The sequence below is a fragment of the Lactuca serriola genome, chromosome 1 (assembly GCF_051521515.1).
Source record: "Lactuca serriola cultivar US96UC23 chromosome 1, Lser_US96UC23_V15, whole genome shotgun sequence".
NCBI lineage: Eukaryota > Viridiplantae > Streptophyta > Magnoliopsida > Asterales > Asteraceae > Lactuca > Lactuca serriola.
Window position 1 is genome coordinate 107,090,001 of NC_136408.1, and position 22,074 is coordinate 107,112,074.

A 22,074-nucleotide genomic window follows, 5' to 3' on the forward strand; every position below is an offset into this window, starting at 1 on the left:
GACAACTCCATCTCCAAAGATGAATATTATAATTGTTGTACTAAGATTGATTTTCATTTTTATTAAGTAGTTTGTAAATATCCATAAAATAAGAAAATAATTACAATGTATTTTGTTATTATGTACAAATCTAAAATATTTATTTTATACATGAAGATCCATAAAATAAGAACATATTAGTATTTTATTAATGTATTTTTAGTAGTTCTTATAATTCTTATACACCTTTATCCATAGAATCATATAAACAAAATGATTTATTAAATTCAGAGGGTTATTTGGTAGTCTCTTAATTGACAAATTAAGAGGCAACCTCTTAATTATTTAGATTAAGAGTGTTTGGTAGCCTATAAATTAAAGTCACTTAAACTTTCAGATTTCAGCTTATATCTGAATAAAAAAGAAACGCGCTCTTCCCTCTTTTGCCCTCAAACACATTCATCCATCAAACACACACAGATTCTACGATTAATCGTCCCTTTGTTCTCTTCCCACATCCGAACAACTCCAGCGCCGATCATCTCCTCCCATCGCCGGCTAAAAATCCGCCAACCTCTTCCCGTTGTTGACCTCGGACAGCGTAGCTGCCCCCATCTTCGACCACACACACACGAGTCTTCAATAACGCCATCGTCGCCAGTGATGGTATCCGCCCTCGACAGCGCCGACGATAGCCACTAAACCGCCTTCATGCACCGGGTTTGTTTATCTCTAATTTTCTAAAATCGATTTATGTGAAATCTATTCTTCTAATCTACACATGAAACCATTCCCCCCTAACTTGTTATTAGCTATGATACATGATTTTGAAGTCTGATCGGCTACTAGGGTTGTTTGACCACTTTCAATTTTGCTGCACAGGAATGGAATTTAGGTGAAAATTGGTTTTTTCTTTTTTTGAAATCTGATTTGGTGAAATTTCAAGAAATTCAGAAATATGTTGGATGTATCATTTAGCTGATGATTGTCTCCCTAGACTACTAGTATAATTAGGCATTTAAAATGAAGGTTATGGTGTTTCCGTGGAAGAGGATCAATATTAGTTATTGAGGAGTTTTTTTTTTCAAAAAAATGATTAACAATTTGATGTGTTGTGCCTGCAAAGAATCTTACATGTGACTGTTAGATGTGGAAGATGAACAGAAAAACCATATGAGAATTAACGTAATCGAGTCACTATAATTTTGCATATATATTGTCAAGTTTTCCCGTGTTCCTTTTTAACTTGCCTTGTTCTTAACTTTTTTAAACAAATAATCATTTTTTCTACCTTCACACACCTACTACAGGTACTTTCTTTAATCTCCTAAAAGTTTGCATTTATACTTTCTTATGTATTTGGGTTTTAGTGATTTTACATAAATATTGTTTATCTTTTGTAAATTTGTTATTTGTATTAGTTAAAAAGGTTCAACAACTCAACAAGATCTGTTAGATGAGAATCTCGAAGCCAAAATCTGTGATTTTGGTTTGTCAAAATTTCGAGCAAGAAACCAGGAAGATAGCCAAGTTCATACAAAGGTCGCGGGCACAAAATTTTACATGGATCCGGTTTACAACGAAAGAAGCAGCCTCACGAAAGAGTCAGACGTTTACTCCTTTGGAGTTGTTATGTTCGAAATGTCAAGTGGCACACTCGTTTATAATCCAAAGTGCTTTGGAGATGATGATAACCCACAATATCTCATTAATGTGGTCCGGAGCGTCTATGATGATGTAAAAATGGCAGCCGATCCAGACAAGTTAATCGATCCTATTATTAGAGATGGTATTAATTTGAAGTCTTTTCATACATTTAATAAAATTGCACATGAGTGCGTTAGCCTGGACTTACAGAAACGTCCACCGCTAGCTAGGATCATCCGGAAGATTGAGCTTGCACTAAAGATTCAATTAGTAAGTCTTCATCTAATCATCTCTAAGAAAATCATTATACAAGCCCTGTGATAGACGTGTGACTTAATTTCTTATTGTGACTGATCTCTAAGCTAGACACTGTATTATCAAATGCGGTTATGTTTTTATTCACAAAACCACCATGAATCACCTTCCACCACTACCACACGAAGCCTAGACACTTATCTAATTCCACTTGAGGATATAAACTTGGCAACCAATAACTTCAGTAGGGAAACAAATATTGAAGACTATGGATATGGAGTAGGTCATAGAGGACAACTCTATGGACGGTGGCAAAACCGCACCATGGCGATCAACCGATTAACTCGGAAAAGCTACCCAGGAGAGAAGGAATTCAATAAGGCGCTCCAGATAGTGTCTAGTTTTCACCATCAGAACATATCCCCTTTCATTGGTTACTGTGTAGAAGGCGATGAGAGGATTATAGTTCATGAATATTCTGTCAACGGGAGCCTTTCTAGTTACCTCAATGACTCCAAAAAGAGAAGGCTTCTGACATGGGCACAACGCTTGAAGATTTGCATAGGGGTAGCAAGAGCACTTCAGTACCTTCATTTGACTCTTGGGGAGGACAACGAAGCAATAACCGGAAACATTATGTGCAATAATATATTGTTGGATGAAAGTATGGAAGCGAAAATTTGTTTTTTTAGTTTGTCAAGTCAAGGATATTCCACAAGACTGGGACCACGTGAACACATATCAAACATGTTCTCATTTGGCAAGATAATGTTTGAAATGTTGAGTGGAGGCAGACCTTATGCACTAGAGGGAGATGTTGAGCCAGGAAATGAAATAGATCTACTTCTAGATTACTATGACAACAATGAACTCGACCAATTCATTGATAAATATATAAGAGATCAGATTGATGGCCGATGTTTGAAGATATTTAAAGAAACTGCATATCGGTGCATAATGAGGGGCAGGTGGTTAGTAAGGAGCTTTCAGCCAGGAGGTCGTGGGATGAACCGAATTGCAGCCCGCAGGGATCGGGGTGCTCGCATTACCATGGATGAAGTCGTTGAGAAGCTTGAGGATGCGGCGGATTTTGAATGAAATGGAAACTAGCGACAGCATGGACAAAACAACTTTCAGTGTTTTTTTTTTTTTTTTTTTCTTAACGATAATTTTCAAAATATAATGGTACTGTTTTTTAGTTGGTCTTTAAAAATTGGTGATAATCTTTTATGTGTGATCAATATATATGTGATTCTATTACTTTATCCAAAATTTTAGATTACATTTTCTATGTTTTATCTATTTATTATTCCGTATCATTGTTGTATTAAGATTAATTTTCATTTTTAATAAGTATTAAACATAAGTATTTTTAAAGTATTTTGTAAATATCCATAAAATAAGAAAATAATTACAATGTATTTTGTTGTTTTGTACAAATCCAAAATATTTATTTTGTATATGAAGATAAATAAAATAACAATTTATTAGAATTTTATTAATCTACTAGATTAAAATCTTTAGAGCCCATGGATGTTAATTTTAAATAAAATTAAAATTTTAATTATGTAATCAAATAAAATATCATTAATTTAGAAAACTTATGAATTGTAAGATTGTATTTTTTTTAATAATTTTGTGATTTGTAAGTATTTTATTTACACAGTAATTTGGTGAGACTAATAGAAATTGTTGTTTTTAGTCAGTTTTTTTCAAAACTTTACATTGATTTACTGCATCATGTGTTTCTTTTTTAAACTTTCTGACCATAATCTTGAAATTCGTGTAATGGTAGTGTTTTTCTTAAGATATGTTCCCTATTTTTAGTAACGTTGTAAATGCTAATTAGTTAATTACAAATAGATATTTTTAAAACCTTTACTTTTGGTGCATTATTTTTGTTGAATATATTGAGATGATGACGCAACCACAAGGGAGCACGGGGGATGAAAAAAACATTTGTTGGCTTAAACGTCACTTTTGCCATTGTAACTTACAACCCCAATAAATTTTCTAACTCCACTGTCTTGATGATTCTCATTGTCATTGTAGGATTTTTACTCCTTCATCGTTCTTAGGATATGTTCCCTACATTTAGTAACTTTGGAAATTGTAAGTATTTAATTACAGATGTAAATCCACCTATTTTATAAAAGTCATGACTTTATATAATGCAACATACGTTTGTGTAATGACAGAAAAAAACCCAAAAAATATTGAAATTAATTTGATATAAAACAAAATAAAACATGCCAGTAACGAAATTAACATAAAAAAGACAATACATAATTATAAATAAATAAATTAATATGATGGATGAAGTGTGATTTGCTAAAAATTACTAAAAGATGCTACAAAAAAGTTGGTTATAAATTGCAAAAAACTTCCTTATAAACAACATTGGAAGTTTTATTTATGAGTCTACAATCTTCGTCTAAAATTAATAATTTTAATCCATCTTTGTTTTAAACTCTAGATAAGGCAAATATAATTACCCATGTGAAAAAACTGGATCTTTGAGAAACAAATCAACTTTCGATAACGATTGTCCTTCACTCTTATTAATAGTCATTGCAAAAGATACGATCAAAGGAAACTGTCTTCTTGTGAATTTGAAGGGAAATTTTTTTTCTGATGACTAAAACATATTCTAGGAATAAAAGTCTGGTTTCCAATATTAGTTCTGGATATTATACGTGCCTCAATAACACGTTTTCCCAATAATATCACACGTAGTCATGTGCCATTGAATAAGCCGTTTTTCTGATCAATATTTCTTAATAAAATTACTAGAACACCAATTTTTAAAACTAACTTATGATTTGATAGAACGTATACTTTGAGACCATTTAATACATCTGGGGAGTATAAATTTGGATCAAGCTGATCCTGGACAAATTCAGACTTACATATGCTATCTAAACTTAAATATTCAACCTCATCTCCTAGAAAATCAACAAACACAAAACCATTCACCGGACCTGAAAAATCTTCACATTTTTTTAGAATACTTTTCCAATTCAAATTTATGGCCAGTTTGTGATTTGTAGTATTAAAACCATTATTTATAGCTGCCATGGTGGGATTTATAATGATACAAGTTTTACATTTTTTTAAAAGATCACCAAATCTGGAAAAATTATGATTGAAAACACGAGAATAGTATTTGGTACGTTGTTAAATCAAATAAATAACAATTATTTTATTTCTTGAAACATATATACTATTGAGTGGGATATTAAAAAAATACTACAACAAACCTTCTCATCCATTACTATAATGCTTGGAATTGGATATGTTCCTAGTTGCCCTTTGTAGTAAATAATTTAATTATTGACCCTTGTAAGTAGTACGCGAGGCGTACACCACGTTAAGCTTGGTGTACCAGCTGAGAAGCAAGTACGCGGGGGGTACCTCAGGTGTACACTTAGTGTACTAGTATATGATGGTCGCGGGCCCGAAGCCTCGAATGTTGGGCGTCGATGAGTATGCATGGCGTACGAGGGGGAGATAAGAAAACCCTATTTTTCAAGTTGTACCCTATATAAGTTGTATGTTAGGCTCTTTTGATCATTTCCTAGTCAACCTCCATATCCTAAAAACCCTAATTCGTTCCTTAGCCTATGTTTGGTGATTTAAAGCTCTTGTGAAGCTTTTGTGGAGGATTTTTGTGCATCTAGCAGTGGAACGTGAAGCTTGAAGACTCATTCTTTAGAGGAGGTTTTTGAGATCCAACTTAAGCATCTTATTTTGGTGGCTTGTGTGGTATAAAGTTCGAACCTTGCCATATCATTCCTTAGATCTTCTGCTTGGCATGTTTTTGGTCATTTTGCTCCTTTTGGTTGGTGATTGGGAGTTAAGACCATTTTTAGAGCTTAACCTTATAGATCTTGACATATTGAGAGTTCTTTGGGCATAAAGGTGCAAACTTTATAGTGGTTTTGTTCGCATACATGTATTAAGTAATTACTTAAGCTCTTTTCAGCTCTAGAGCCGCATTTAGCCATGCATGCACATAAAGTTGGCAACTTTATGTGATTAACCACCTTGGGGAAGTCAAATCTGAGTTTGGATCGAAGTCTTATTGGGTTAATAGCTTAATTGGGGAAGTTAGCCAAGATGGTGAGTACGTGGGGCGTACAAGCATGTACGTTGTACATACTAGCCTTTTAAGTTGTACGATGCACGTACAGGCTGAGTACGCCCAACGTACTCATTAGCTTAGACTTCTTTTGGTGTTGGTTATGGGCTTGAGTGGGCTTGGTTGTCTTGGGCTATTTTGGGCCATCATAATTTGTGTGATAGACTATTGAGATTTTGATGCACTTTTTCGAAGAAGGCCCATGAAAGGGATTGGGCCCAATTTTGGAAAATTGGGCCATATTTGTGCCTTAGATGCTTATTTTAAATTTTGTGCTTTTGGACATTTGGATTGGGCCTTGGACTTGGGCCAAGTTAGAGAAAGGGTAAAAATGTCATTTACCCAAATTTGGACTCTGAGTCTGAGTCAGGACTCGGTTTTTAATTGGTGGTCATTATGCTATTCAATAGCGCGGGGATTTTATGGATCTACAGTCAGAGTTTTATCTGTGGGTTCCAGCTATCTGAGATGAGTCTCCTTACTGTACTATGGGTCGAAGGCACCAATACCGGACCATTTAGGTTATGTTATTAGAAGACCAGGGGTGGCCCTTAGCATTTGTAAGAAAGATGCAAAGGTGGATCCTTGCAAATTTGTATGCAAGACCAGGGTTTGGACTCTGGCATTTAAGTAGATAGTTAGTTATAGATTGTATAACTAGTTGTCTTTGTGATGCTTGCATGGAAGACTAGGAGGTGGCTCCTGGCATTTGCCTATAAGACGCAGTGTTTTGGCCCCCAGCCTAGCAAGAAAAGACCATGATACGGCTTATGGCATAATAACAAGAATATGGTTGGCATATAACACCTTCTTCTGCTTGTATGATAAGTATGATAAGTATGATGTTATGGTATGCAGTATTTTAAGGAACACACTAAGCTTTGCACTTACAGAGTTTGTTTATGGTTTCACGTACTTCCAGTTCGAAAGGGAAGGGCTCGTCTTGATCGCAACGCACACACCCAAATTTTCCGCAACCTTGAGAATTTTGGGATTGTACTCTGATAATTGTTTTTTTATTATAAAATACATTTAAGTGTTTGAGTAAATGATAAACAAGTGTTTTGGTTGTTTTAAAAATTAAAATTTTACCTTCATATTTTGGGGTAGTGTTACAATTATGATCATTTCAATTAATAAAACCACATTATTCTTTATAAAGTTCCACACCTTTACCACCCATACTTTGATATGTGAATCATCATCAATTTGTTCAATGTTTTTGAGGTATACTTTACTACCGATATTCATTTCCTGCAAATAATTGAAAGCAGATTGAAATTGAAACTTAAGTATATATTCCATTGATATTATTTATCATATACTAAACATAATCAATGAATTTAATAAAAAATAAAATTAAAATTTTTAGTGAAAGAATGATAAATGAAAAAAGATGTCCAGTTTCAGTTTAATAGTTTGGAAAATAGGATCCTACTTAAAGATTAAACGAAAAAAATGGTATGCCTAAATTGCCCCTGTTCAGGTAAATGTATGAGAACGAAAAAATATGTTAATTTATATTTAAGGGTCCCTGTGGGAAAGTGTATTACAGAACATGTCCATCTATACATTTAATAAATAATAAATAAATGGTAGAAATTCACAATAAGATTTGAACACAACAAATGATAGAAATAACAATATACTTTCATTATATGATGAATAAGAAATAACAACATCATTTTTAGTTTCTAATAAAAAAACAGAAGTATATATTGGTAAATAACTACTATTCACAATATTTAAAGTTAAAAATAAAAGAAGTGGTTGGAAAAAAGAATATTGTTATTTCTGGATTTCTATTAGTAATTGAATCTTGATTGTCATTTCTAGCATATGACAATAAGATTTGACCACAACAAATGGTAGAAATAACAATACACTTTCATTACAAGATGAATAAGAAATAACAACATCATTTTTTGTTCCGAATCAAAAAAAAGTATACATTGGTCAATAACTAAGTTTCATAATATTTAAAGTTACACATAAAAGAAGTGGCTGGAAAAAAGAATAACAAATATGTAAAGAACTAATATCTTAATACATTAAGCTAGTCAATATATCTTATTTAAATATGTAAAGAACTAGATCTAAAAGTATGGTCGCATTTAATGGTACTCACCTAAAACTCAAGTAACCCTAGGATTTAGGGGAGAGGGAAAACCAGGTAACCCTAGGATTTAGGGGAAAGGGAAAACCGGGGGGGGGGGGGGATAATTTTGTTCTCTACCTTTTAGGTAGAGAGAGCCATGAAATCTTGGTGCCCAATGGTCCTATTTATATTTGTTAGGTAACTTGCAGACGAATCAAGATTTGAATAATTAAATAATAGATTTAATCAAAATTCAAATCCTTATCTTATCTACTACCATGAGGCTTCCAGAAACCCTAGAAACTCCTCCAAAACCGTCCATGCCATAGAGGGTTCTAGAATTGCTTCTTTTGTTCGACTATTGAATAATTAAAAATCACCCCTTGTACCTCTAATGAATTCCAACTAATCCCAAATTCATTTCAGATTATTTTTGATTAATAATTAATCAATTTCAACTATCTTTAATTCCTTCATAATTAATTATTAACTTTTTCTAATTAATTTATTAATCGCAAAATAAATTAATAAATCATTTTTCTCTCTCTCGTTTGATCAAACCAAGCCATTTCCGTGTTATGGTTATCAGGGCAACTCCAAAATGACTTTACTTTTATTCATTAACATTATACTAATTTAGTTAGGACCTTAGACTGTAAAATCCCAAGTTCAGAAGCAAGAATTTGAAGGTTGTTAGGTGAAAATAAAGGAAGGGACTCGGCGAGTAGGTCTCTTGACTCGTCGAGTCGAAGCAGGTGCCGAGCACGTAATTAAGTGGCCTGACTTGCCGAGTCGGCGGCTGGACTCGACGAGTCAGTGCTGGACGAGGAAAACCCTAATCTTCGGGTTTGCACCCTATTTAAAGGACTTAATATCCACCCCTCAGCCCTCTTGCTACCCTTCGAGATCCAGAAACCCTAAATCCATTTGTGAGAGCCCTTGGAAGCAAATTAGAGCTTAGATAAATACTTTGTGAAGAGATTTTGAAGATTAAGAAGCTTGGATCAAGGAGATTTATAGAGATTCGGATTACTCTTGAGTAGGAGGTCATTTTGGAGGTAATAAATCGTTATCCTTGGCTTTCTCCTTTCCAGACCCAACTTTCATGGAGTTTTAGGGTTTGTTTGGAGATAATATGATGAGATCTTGGTGCATGAGTTAGATCTGGAGTTGAAACTCCAGATCTGATTTCTTTTTGGGTCAAAGATGCAGAAATCCCTTTTAGTTGCTATGCCAAGGTCGTTCCCCATGAGCTAAGTTCCTTTCTAGCTTGGTTTTCGGTACTATGGGACATGAAGCACGTAACGGTAGCAACTTTATGTTGCTAATGGACTCTAGAGACCCAGGTCTATCGTTTGGAGCAAAGGGGTAGCTCTTTGACTCGAGATTATGAGTATGCACGTAAGAACTCGGCGAGTTGGGCTAGGGATCAGACTTTGAGTCGCATGGTGACTCGGCGAGTCGTATGATGATGAGCTTGGACTCGAAGAGTTGAAGAACAACTCGGCGAGTCTGATGAAGACTGTAGTGGACTCGACGAGTCTGTTCTTGGACTCAGTGAGTCATGACGCAGAACCCCCAACCTCATCTGGTTAAGACTCAGAGCAATGAGTGGAGTGGTGATTTAGTGAGTTGGCAGATTAGGAGTTAGAGATTGTTGGACTCGACGAGTCATGGGGTGACTCGGCGAGTCGAGTCAATCGGAAGGTTGACTTTGACTATGGACTTTGACTTTGACCTTCAAGGGTATTATGGATCATTGATGGCTTTAGGTGTTGGAGTTGGAGGCAGTGCTTCGGGATCTAGCTTTTGCGATTTGGTTAGGCATATTTCAGATGAGTTATCGTCACCATATCGACAGGGTCTACGGCACCAAGGCCGGTGTGACAATAGTCAACTTTGGTTCAAGTCAATGTCAAACAAAGTCAACGAGTCAAACCGGTCGAATTTTATATATATATATATATATATATATATATATATATATATTATTAACTTATAATATTATAAAGTATAAGGGTTGAATTTTAACTTTTAAAATTCTAGAGGTTGGAACTAAAGTTTATTAAGTTAACTTTACATGTTCCAAAACTTGAGGGCAAGTTTTGTAACTTTACAAAACTCTTCAATTCATAACTTATGAGTTATTAAAATGAAGACTCTTCATTTTATAACTTATGTGTTCTTCTAATGGTTTTTAACACAAAAAGACTTTTGGTTATCCATAACTTGAGGTCAAGTTATGGACTCCATTAAAACACATAAAGATCATGATTAAGCATTAAACAAATAATTCCTATGATCTAACACAAAACTCATAAGAACATGAATATGAATATCAAAATTTCAAGAACAAATGAACACATATAATCATGTAATTTTGATATTGGCCATTGTAAATGGATTAGAACACACATTACACCATCCAAAACAAGTTTAAAACACCAAAACAGTTTAGGGTAATGTTTCTAGTCCATTTCCAGCAGCAAAAATCGAAAAACTGCACTCTGCATGACCAACTCGTCGAGTGCATGAACTGACTCGTCGAGTTGGTTACAGATTCGCTTGGACTCGTCGAGTCCCCCATGGGCTCGGCGAGTCCCCTATGCAGACAGCTTAAAAAATTCGATTTTTACACTATTTTGCATCAAGTATTAATCAACATGCCTAGGCTCTGATACCACTGATGGGTTTTAAGCATTCTAACACTTCCTAAGTGTACATGCAACTCTAGAAAACCTTGGATCTATGTTTGTCTAAAATACATGCAAAATTGATTTCCAAGGTTCATATTCCTATCTAGCATACATGGGGAACTTTTAACATATTAAGATGGCTAGAATTACATACCTTGTAGTTGATTTGATTCCTTGAAAACCTTGTGAGCCTAGCACCCCAAGTGTGATGCCTCAAATGTCTCACACAACACCAAGTGCTTTGGAATAACTTTGAGAGAATGTAGAACACTTCAAAATTGGCTTTGCCCTCCACTTATATTAGTGTAGCCGATTTTTTTGAGTATGATGCTCTTTATATAATGTGTTGCATTAATGTTACACCATGTAAACCCTAATGTAACATGACTCTTCATTTCCATGACCCATGGGTTCGTAACTCCTATGGAGCATCCTATGGACCTTATCCCAACTTGATAATCCATGGAGCATTTAGTCCACTATACAAGTTATAGATGATTTACATAATCAACCCATATATTTAATTAGTCATCTTTTGATCACTTAATTAATTCTAAATTAATTTTTGATCAATACTAATTAAATAATATTATTAATATATTAGAACTTATAATATATTAATAAACCATCAGTGTTATTTCTCTCATTTTAGTTAATCCAAATGCATGATGTCATGCAACCCAAATGGACCGTGCCGAGTCGGGTCAAGTACATACCAAATATAGTTATGGACATAGACACCTTATCCAATATAAACATCTCAGGCTAAACAAATGGTGTGTGCACTGCAATCTTCCCGAGATCATCTTTTGAAAACTGAGTACCTGAAACCAAAACTGAAAACTATAAGCACGAAGCTTAGTGAGTCTCCCCAAACTACCACATACCATAAAATAACATATAAAGCAAATACTAGGCCTTTCCTACTGCATCGGACCGAGGTCCGGAATAACTAGGGCCTCGGCCACTACATCAGACCAAAGTCCGGACTAACTAGGGCCTCGCCCACTGCATCGGACCAAAGTCTAGAATAACTAGGGCCTCGCCCACTGCCTCGGACAGAAGTCCGAGCTAACTAGGGCCTCGCGCACAGCATCAGACCAATGTCCGGAATAACTAGGGCCTCACCCACTGCATCAGACCGAAGTCCGGACTAACTAGGGCCCCGCCCACTACATCGGACCGAATTCCAGACTAACTAGGGTCTTGCCCACTACATCGGACCGAAGTTCAGACTAACTAGGGTCTTGCCTACTGCATTAGACTGTAGTCCGGACTAACTAGGGCCTTGCCCGCTGCATCGAATCGAAGGCCGAAATAAACTGAACATAGCATAAACATGATCATAAACATATAACATAATCATATATACATGCATGAATCACAAAGACATCAAGCATACAAAATTACTTCTCGGGACTACCCCGACATCGCACCACAGTCCGGACCTACTATCATCTAAACGGGTCGGCATTATGGTCATAGACCCATTCCTACTGGAACGAAACTCACCTCACATGCTGAAGTCCCGCTGACAAAACCATAGCCGCTAGATGACAGATTCCCGATCTGTCAATATCAAAATAACACCCAGTTAATAATTGGGTTCCAACTTATAGTCATAATTCCATGCTTTGGTAAGAGACTACCTTACCCCTATCTTAGCTTGACTCAAGCTCAAGGCCCAATCCAAAGGCCCAAAGGTCTAATAATGGACCAAAGCCCAACTATGGCCCATTTATGGCCCAATTTTCCAAATTGGGCCCAAACCCTCACATGGGTCTTACTCTAGGCCCATTAAACTATTTTATACCTATTTGCTTGTTCTTGGATGGCCCATTGTCATCGAAATCATCAAAGCCCAATAGAAAGGCCCAACTCAAAGTCCAAGTGAAATTAGGGTTTCACGTAAAATGACAATTAGGGTTAAGTGTTTTTCACTTAACCCATTAAGGACTTAATTTATTAAATCCTTTACTCTACTAGATAAATGATATGAAATAATTTAGACTTAATACACAATCTAATCCCAATGGCTCAAAAGTGCGTCCAAATCAGTCCATGGCCCAAATACTCACAATTAGGGTTTTCCACCCAAACATGGCCCAATAGGCCCAAAATTAATATTTAAGCCCATTAGGGTATTGGCTAGGTCCATTAGGGTTTTTGTTGTGGTGCACAACCTACTACCACCTAGGGTAGTGATGGTCAATGGCGACTCACGGCGGCGGCCACCACCTTACGGTGGTAGTTATTATTATTTCCATTATTCAGTGCTAATTACAGTTACAAGGCTTTTATCCAAAATAATACACACACTCTGATGCTAAATATACACACACACATAACCACCTAATGGTGGCTGGCAGTGGCTCATGGCGGCAGCCACCACATCATGGTGGTGGCGGTGGATTTTCCAGAGGATTCTGACTAAACAAGGCACACACAACACACACTTCCACAGAAAGCACACCCACGCATAAGTCTTGCACAGAGCAAGAGCACCTCCACCCTCTTGGTGGCGTTTGGTGGCGGTAGTAAGGTTCTCTAATGGCAGTGGCAGCGGAGACACTTGCTTCACGAAGGCAGCCACCACCTCACGGTGGTGGCGGTGGTTTCCTTTTTGCTTCCAACATGCAGCAACACAAAACACGAGCATACAACTCTCGAGCCGATAACATTTCATCTTCAACGGAACTACAACAGCAGGGTCATCGGATGGTGGTGGTGGCAGATCACAATTGACGGCAGAACAGGATGGAAGCCGAAGAGGATGGCGATGCCAAGGCATGACGGCAACAGCAACGGCGGACGTCGGGACAGCGGGATGAATTCCTAGGTGGGCGTTGGTCACATGCAATCTCCGGCCATACACAACATAATAGGCGGCATCAGGTGGTGAAATGGTGACCTTCACAGATGAGGCAGCAAGCGGAAATGAGAGCTGTCGAACTCGGTGATGCCATTGGCGGTGGAGGGGCTTCAATGGTGATAACGAAGATCGGAGGTGGAGGATGAGGGTGGGAAAATGGCGACCGATGCTTGGGGGGTTGGCGGATACAACACATGCCTTAGGTATAGGGTTTCACGAGCTATATACCCCGACCAAATAGAAACTTTCCCATAATTATAGTTTTGGTCCCTCCCCAAGGGATCTTTTAAATTTAAACCCAATATTTATCCTTTTGCACCTTCTTCCATAATTTTATTTCATCATAAGTCTTAATAATTACTGAATGTACCCCCGCTTCTAAAATTCTTCTCAAATCAACTCCGTAATTTACTAAACAGCCCTCCACTATCAAAATTCTTCACAAATAATTTGGGAATTACACTTGTTAATTTATTTAAATAAATGAGGTGTTACAACTGCGAGCAGCAGCTAGTGCGAGTTCAGACCCCATGTGGGGGATGGTTGGTCATTTAGAGTGAGAGGTCGCAGTGTGGACTGGCTTTGTGTTCGGCAGCGAGGGCGAGATGCTACCTTCAGCAGGTTGTGCAAGGTACGTCGCCTATGTTATGGATACCCGTGATAAGGGTAAGGCAACTTGTAACGACCCAATTTTCACGCCCAAAAATTTCATTTAAATTAAGTAGTTTGTAAAACATTTTAGTAAAACATCATCCGATCATATCATTTCATAAAACATAACTCGTATCTGAAAACCCCAAAACATGAAAATAATAATAATGATGTTAAAGTACAATCCCAGAACATCTCATAATGTGGAAAACCAAAGTGTGTGTGTATGATGTGCTGCTACCGCGCCAGCTCCTTCCCCTTCGCCGAAGAGGTACCTGAAACCAAATCTGAAAACCGTAAGCACGAAGCTTAGTGAGTTCCCCCATAGTACCACATACCATACTACCACATAACATACAAACTGCCAGGCTATTTTGGGGTGCTTGACTACCCGGTACGGCCATTCTGGGGTGTCGACCAACCCATGCGGCCATTCTGGGGTGCCGTCCTACCCATGTCAAGCCATTTTGGGGTGCTGACTACCCGTCGGTCCTAACAACCGATCCTCGGGGACTATTTCACCCCTATTGCTGCCATCACATAGATCATAACATAACATATTATCAGACATTTCTGGGGGTCTGAACTACCCTTCGGTCCTAACAACCGAACTCGGGGACTGGTCCCCTCCTACTACCTCTATCGCAATATAACATAACAGGCCATCATGTAAACATATCCTCACATACTGTCAGACGTTTCTGGGGTGTCTGACTATCCTTCGGTCCTAACAACCGATCTCTACTTCTATCACATACAACCTATCATGCTGGCATATAACATATCAAGTACTAGCAAACCTAGATGATATCACAAAGACAACCATCTAACATACAACTCCTACCAATGGGCCAACATTGTGGCCGTAGACCCACCACTACTGGAAGGTAACTCACCTCAAAGTAGTTGCTGATCCGTGCAGGAACTGGATGACTTCTGTTGTTGGTGCTCCGGAAATCCTCCGGCTATAATTGCCACAAAACACTCAGTTTAGGCACTCATAGATACCCTTAGGTCAAATGATTGACCCACGCTGGTCCAAGGTCAACTCCTTGGTCAAAGTCAACTTCTAGTTGACTAAACTCGCCGAGTCATAGCACAGACTCGCCGAGTCCCTCTCCTACTAACCCGGTCCTACTCGCCTTGTCCTCCTTCCCACTCACTGAGTCACCCACGACTCACTACTCGGGACGATTGGTCCGACTCGCGATCAGAATTGCCGAGTCCAAGAACAACTCGCCGAGTCCCTATGAGCAGATCTCCTACTCGCTTCCAAATCCTCTCCAGAGCATCCTTTAAGTGCATTTGGGTTTCTGGGACTATTGCTATACGTTAAATTTCTAATTTTGCATGCAGTTACGAAGGGTTGGACTTCCAACACTTAAGCCCCTCTTACTCAGTAACAGTTCATATGACTCACCGAGTTTGAAGAACAACTCGTCAAGTTCCAGGCAATCATCATAGGACTCTTGCAGGGTAGATGTCGGATCTACTTCCTTTGCTTGCACTCTTCCACTTTCTTCTTCTTCTCTTAAGCTTCAAACTACCTTCATAAGGCCAAAATCACTCACAAGAACAATAAGGGGGGCTAGGGTTCGTCTTTCAACTTCTCTGGGAGTGTTAGGGGCAAGGGATGTCGAGTTAGTGTGCTTAAATAGTGTGCAAATACCCGGGTTAGGGTTTTGTCCAGACAGGGCCTACTTGCCGAGTTCAGGGGGGTCAACTCGCCAAGTTCAATGCTTAGACCTCGTGCCTTATCCCGCTTCTACTCGGCGAGTTCGTTCTCCAACTCGTCGAGTCCAAGGCAAAAATGCATTAATTAAGGAATATTAATTACAAGAGATAAATACCAGGATCCAGGTGCTACACAGTTGTTCATGATGTACCATTCGTGTGGGAGTACCCGGACGTGTTCTTAGAGGATTTGCCTAGTGTACCTCTAGGGAGGCATATAATATTCAGGATTGACCTAGTTCCAGGTGCTGCACTGATGGCTAAGGCACCATATCGGTTGGCTCCTCCTGAGACGTAGGAGTTGTGTACATAGCTGCAGGAGCTGTTAGACAAGGGATTTATCAAGACGAGCAGTTCACCATGGGGAGCCCCGATTCTATTTATGAAGAAGAAAGACGGGTCAAATCGAATGTATATAGATTATCGGGAGCTGAATAAGGTAACGGTGAAGAATCATTACCCATTTGAAGGATTGACGATTTGTTCGTAACGACCCGTTATTTCCGGGCATTATAAATCGAGTCTTGTAACCTCTTTGGAATGTAATAGGAATATCATCGATAAATGAATTATTCAAAAGCTCTGATTGGAGTACACTATGTAGTAGATATCGTCTTAAGGTTTCCAAATATATAAAGAACACTAAAATCCGAGTTATGACGAAGAAGTTATGACCATTCTAAGATTTCCGACAAAACCGACAACAACGATTAAACGGAAAACGCAAAGTTTCAATATGATAGCATTTAGCCTTAGGTATCTAAATGAAAGTTATAGATAACATTAAACCGTGAGCGTACACAAAAAGAACGTCCAAATCTGACTTCGTATGAGGAAGTTATGATTTTTCCAAGATCCGAATATAACAGTAGACAGCTAAAAACTCGAATCGGAGATCGAGCGACTTTTGGCCGGAATGACCTAAACGAGAATCGAAGATCTCGACAATGGTATTTCAGCGGTAAAAAGTCTGTCAAAAACCGACATCAGATAAAGAAGTTATGAATTTTCAAAGAAATTCCTTAAACACGTTGAGTTATAAAATAAATAATAAAAATAATTTCGGAATTTGCCAACGGAGTCTAAACGAAAGTTGTAGAGCGTAGTCTCACCTACGCGTGGATATAAGGACCATCGAAAACGGAGTTCGTATGAAGAAGATATGAATTTTAGAAGTTTGTTAAATAAATTATATATTTATTTAAATCAAAATTTCGGACCTTATCCGAAGAGGAGTCAGCGTCCTCATCCGGGTACGCGCTGCGTACCCCTATACGCCCCGCGTACCCGAGAGACTTGGCCTCTGATCGTCCACGTCACCCTATCCGAGCCATCTGACCCGTCCGACCCGTCCGAAGTACCTGACTCGTCCGACCCGCTGTCCCATCCGACCCGCCGTCCCATCCGACCCGTCTCCCCAGCAACCCGTCCCATCCGACCCGCGTACCCAGCAACCCGTCCCATCCGAAGCCGAGGCAGTCGAGGCTTCGGTCATGCATGACGTACGCGTACGCGCTGCGTACGGGCGTACGCCCCGCGTTCGGAGGCGGTTCAGCCTTCCTATAAATAGGATGCGAGGGCTTCCGAGAAAAATGCTCATTTCTCTCCTCTCTCTCACAATCTTGCCTCGTTTTCCGTGCCCGTTCAAACCCAAAGCTCTGGTCTTTTTGCTCAAGTCCCGAGGGTCGATTTTACTCCCGAGATTCCCGAGAATCCCGAGGAAAATCCGTTTCCCGAGACGAAACTCTGTCCGGTTTTCCATCTCGCTATCTTCAAACTATCAGGTGAGTTCATACCCCTGCAAGCACACTTCAAATGCGTTTTTAAATGCTTTTTATACTCTTTTAGGGGGGGGGGGAATACAAGTAAACACACGACTAAAATCGTGTGAAACATCGATCTTTTTATATACTTTTCATACTGTTGTCTTAACTGTCTTATGAGGTCATTATCATGCAAAACACCTCACAACACAACTTTACCCTCTTGGGATACAATATGCTTATAAATAGAAATATGTTTTATTTATACGGTTGCATACAAATACATCATATCAAGGGTAACATTCTTTACTAAATCATTTTATGCATTCAAAGAACTTATGATTTATGCTTTGTCAAACATTGTGAAAAAGGATAAACTTTGCATACAAACTACTACTTTAATACAGACTTAGTTGAGAATCCATGAGACGTGTACATCTTCAAACACTGCCTTTTTGATAAAAGGTATCGCTACAAGTCCTGTCTATAACCAGAGTCTCCCGTTCGGAGAACGTGTCAAATGTGTATAGATCTATACGGGAAGTCATGATCCCGCGCCCTGACTGTTAGCTACAGTCCATCTTTTGGGGTGACAGTTGTCATAACGCTACGACGCCTGAAGAACGTCGCTACAGGCATATTATGTTTAGTATGGTTATAAAACTCATCGGATATACAACTATTATGGTATTATGCTTTTATGAACGAGTAGCTATTAAAACTATTCTTCATCTAACAAGTGCGAATCTTCGTATAGCTTTACTATGTAAAACTATGACACAACTTACAAGCACGTCGTTTGCTTGCGATTTTCGGTCTTAGAGACTGCCAGTTATGTCAGGAAAATAAGGGTTTTTCCTGTATACAAACCAAACAACTAATAGGAAAATAAGGGATTTTCTCGGTACAATTAGTTGCAACTTATATCACGATCATTCATATGCATTTCATACTTTTATAAGAAAATAAGGGTTTTTCTTGGAAAACACAACAAATCATATCTCAACTATTAGGGAAAATATGGGATTTTCTGGATCTAATACATTCATTTTCAACACACGAATCATAACTCGTTACAATTGAAATGCTACATCTTTTGGAAAACATACAAACACTTTCGAATGGCATACATCTTCTCAAAACACCACTTATGAACTCACCAACTTAAATGTTGACACTTTTTCTTTGAAAAAACTTGTATTCTCAGGAAACCGCTAGACCAGGTAGCAACTACTTCTGAAGACTAACGCGCTGGCGTTAGTAACATATTTTGGATCACCATTTTGTATTTGATTCCTTTTGCAAACATGTAACATATACAATCATGTAAACTTTTCAAATATATTTATATTATGGTGGTGTGTACTTTCCTTTCTATGAACTGTTATGATACTGAATATGACGTCCTCCGCCCCCGAACGTTTCCGCCGTTCTGGTTTGGGGGTGTGACAGATTGGTATCAGAGCTTCGTTTATAGTGAATTAAGTATATCAAAACCATTTTTGGTATACAACTATAAACTCAACTGGGCAAAAACACTCTGAGAAGAGTCATACTTTTGAAATTAAATTTATTTAGTTTTTGTAAAGTAAGCATGCATTCATTTCGTACTAATAACAGTTTCACATCGGACTATCTTAGAAGTATTATAAATAAGTTGTGCAGTGCAGGTACGCCTTGGGACATGTAATCGGAACTGGGAAGGATATAGCCTGATCAACTATATTTGTCCGAGAGCCGACTAACGTGTGCCGAGGGGTGTCTGCAGTGGACAACAAATTTTAAAACTTACGAAACCGTTACTAGAATCAAACACAAGAATTTAAATACTATAGGAGTATTTGCTATCTAAACTAATTTAACTTACATGTTTTGCATGTTTCGGCTTTATTCAATTCTTATAACCCTATTTGTCGTACTTTCAAATGGCTGGATTTCACCACCCCAATGACGCCTACTTTCCCAACCAAGGCAACGGAGGATGGATCGAAGATGATCCCGAAGAGGATGAGGAACCCATAGAAGTGGGTGATGACTCCGGTACTGACTCAGAGCCGGAAGTGATCGATCCACCACCCATTCAACCTCCTGTCCATGTGAGGAACTTCCAAGGACCCACTCCCGTCTGGGGGAGTCACCTCCATCATTGGAGCCAACAACAAGGCATACGCCCTCCCTACGGCATGTGTCGGGATTTCTATGATGTCCGCGGTGGAAGCTCGGCTGATCGAGCACTCCCAGTAATGGTGGGTAAGTTAGCCAATCAGTCCTATCAATCCGGAGTTCAAGCAAGCCGACTCCGGGATGTCAACGTGGAAGTGCAGGTTCACACTTCTGACATCCGTAGGCTGGACAAGATACAAGATTATGCTCAACTCCAGTCCGAGGCATTTCAGGCACAGATGATTGCAGCCCTAGCCGAATTAAGGGAGCAACAAGCCGCTTTTGATCGGCGCCTAATGGAATCGAAGCAATCAGATGAGGAGTCAAGCTCCAAGCGCAACCTACGTCGCAAATAGTGCCTGCCAGGATTTCAAATTTTGTTATAAATTAGGACTTCGGATAAGAGTATTCTTTTCATTAAAACTTTCTGTAATCGGAGACCTTTAGAAAGGTCAAAAAGTTTTGTCTAAACTCGGATGTAACACAACTATATGTTTAATATATATATATATATATATATATATATATATATATATATATATATATATATATATAGGGCATATCTCTTTCTTGTATTAATTATGTGTAGTCCGTTCAATTCATAAGTGCATCCATTCAAACGTTATTAATGAATCAAGCTCAAAACCCAGTGTTGGTCAAACCAAATTCTTAATCTATTTAAGGTAGTTAACTCAATAACATTCAACTCGCAACCACCGAAACTTATAATATCTCATTTTTTTTCTTTTGGCAGCGCAATGCCTCCTTGTAGATCAGCACGTACCAATGCAACCCCACCACCACCTCCACCACTAACTTATGATCCGGCAATGGTCCAGGCCGCTATCACAGCAGCAGTAGCAGCAACTCTCTCTCAAATAAACTCCAATGCAAATGGAGGTACAGGAAGCAGCACGAATCATCCCAATCGTGGCCCCGGCCAGGGTCACGTAAGGGAGTGTACTTACAAGGAGTTCTCCAACTCGAAGCCAAAGACTTTTAATGGCAGTGGCGGAGTCATTGCACTAATGCAATGGTTCAAAAAGACCGAAACGGTCTTCGAGATCTGCTCGTGCCAAGAAACAAGCAAGGTTAAGTTCGCTTCTTGCACCTTCATAGATCGAGCCCTCACTTGGTGGAAAAGCCATGTGAACTCAGTAATGCTCACTGTCGCTAACGCCATGAGTTGGGAAGAACTGAAGGTACTACTACTGGAAGAATACTGCCCGAGGGGTGAAGTGCAAAAGCTTGAGCAGGAGCTCTGGAATTTGAAAATGACTGGGTCTGATCTAGTCGCCTACACAGCTAGGTTCAACGATCTCGCTGCTTTGTGCCCTACCATGGTCAACCTAGAATCAAAGAAGGTCGAAAGGTACATTTGGGGGTTGTCACCCCAGATTCAAGGGCATGTCCTAGCTTCCAACCCTATCACCTATAACAGCGCTAAACGCCTGGCACAACGACTCATCGACCACGGAGCGAAACAGAGTACCATCACAGCAGCCGCAATTCCACCTAGGGAGGCTCAGGGCCAGAGTAAGCCTTGGAACAAGAGGAGGGGACAAACCCTCCAGGAGAACCCCAAGAAACAACAAGAGATAGCGACCCACTCTATTAATGTACCTACCAATTCTGCCCCCACAAGCTCATACAATGGAAAGCTACCGAAATGTAACCAGTGCAACTTCCACCACCACGGTCCCTGCTATGACCTTCAATGCACCAGGTGCAATAAGAAGGGTCATACAACCCGCTATTGCAAGGAGCAAACCCAACAATTCACCCCCACTGCTAATACCGGAGTGAGCCGCGCTTGCTTTGAGTGCGGGGGCACAGGGCACTACCGCAAGGACTGCCCGAAGGCAAACAACAGGAATACCGGCGGAAGAGGCCGAGTTTTCGCAATGGGACAAGATGAAGCCATTGCGGACCCTACTGTTGTTACGGGTACGTTTCTTCTCGATAACTCGTATGCATGCATTTTGTTTGATAGTGGAGCGGAAAGGAGTTTTGTGAGTCACGACTTTAAAAGCATGCTAAAACCAATACCACAATCATTAAGTGAACCGTTCATA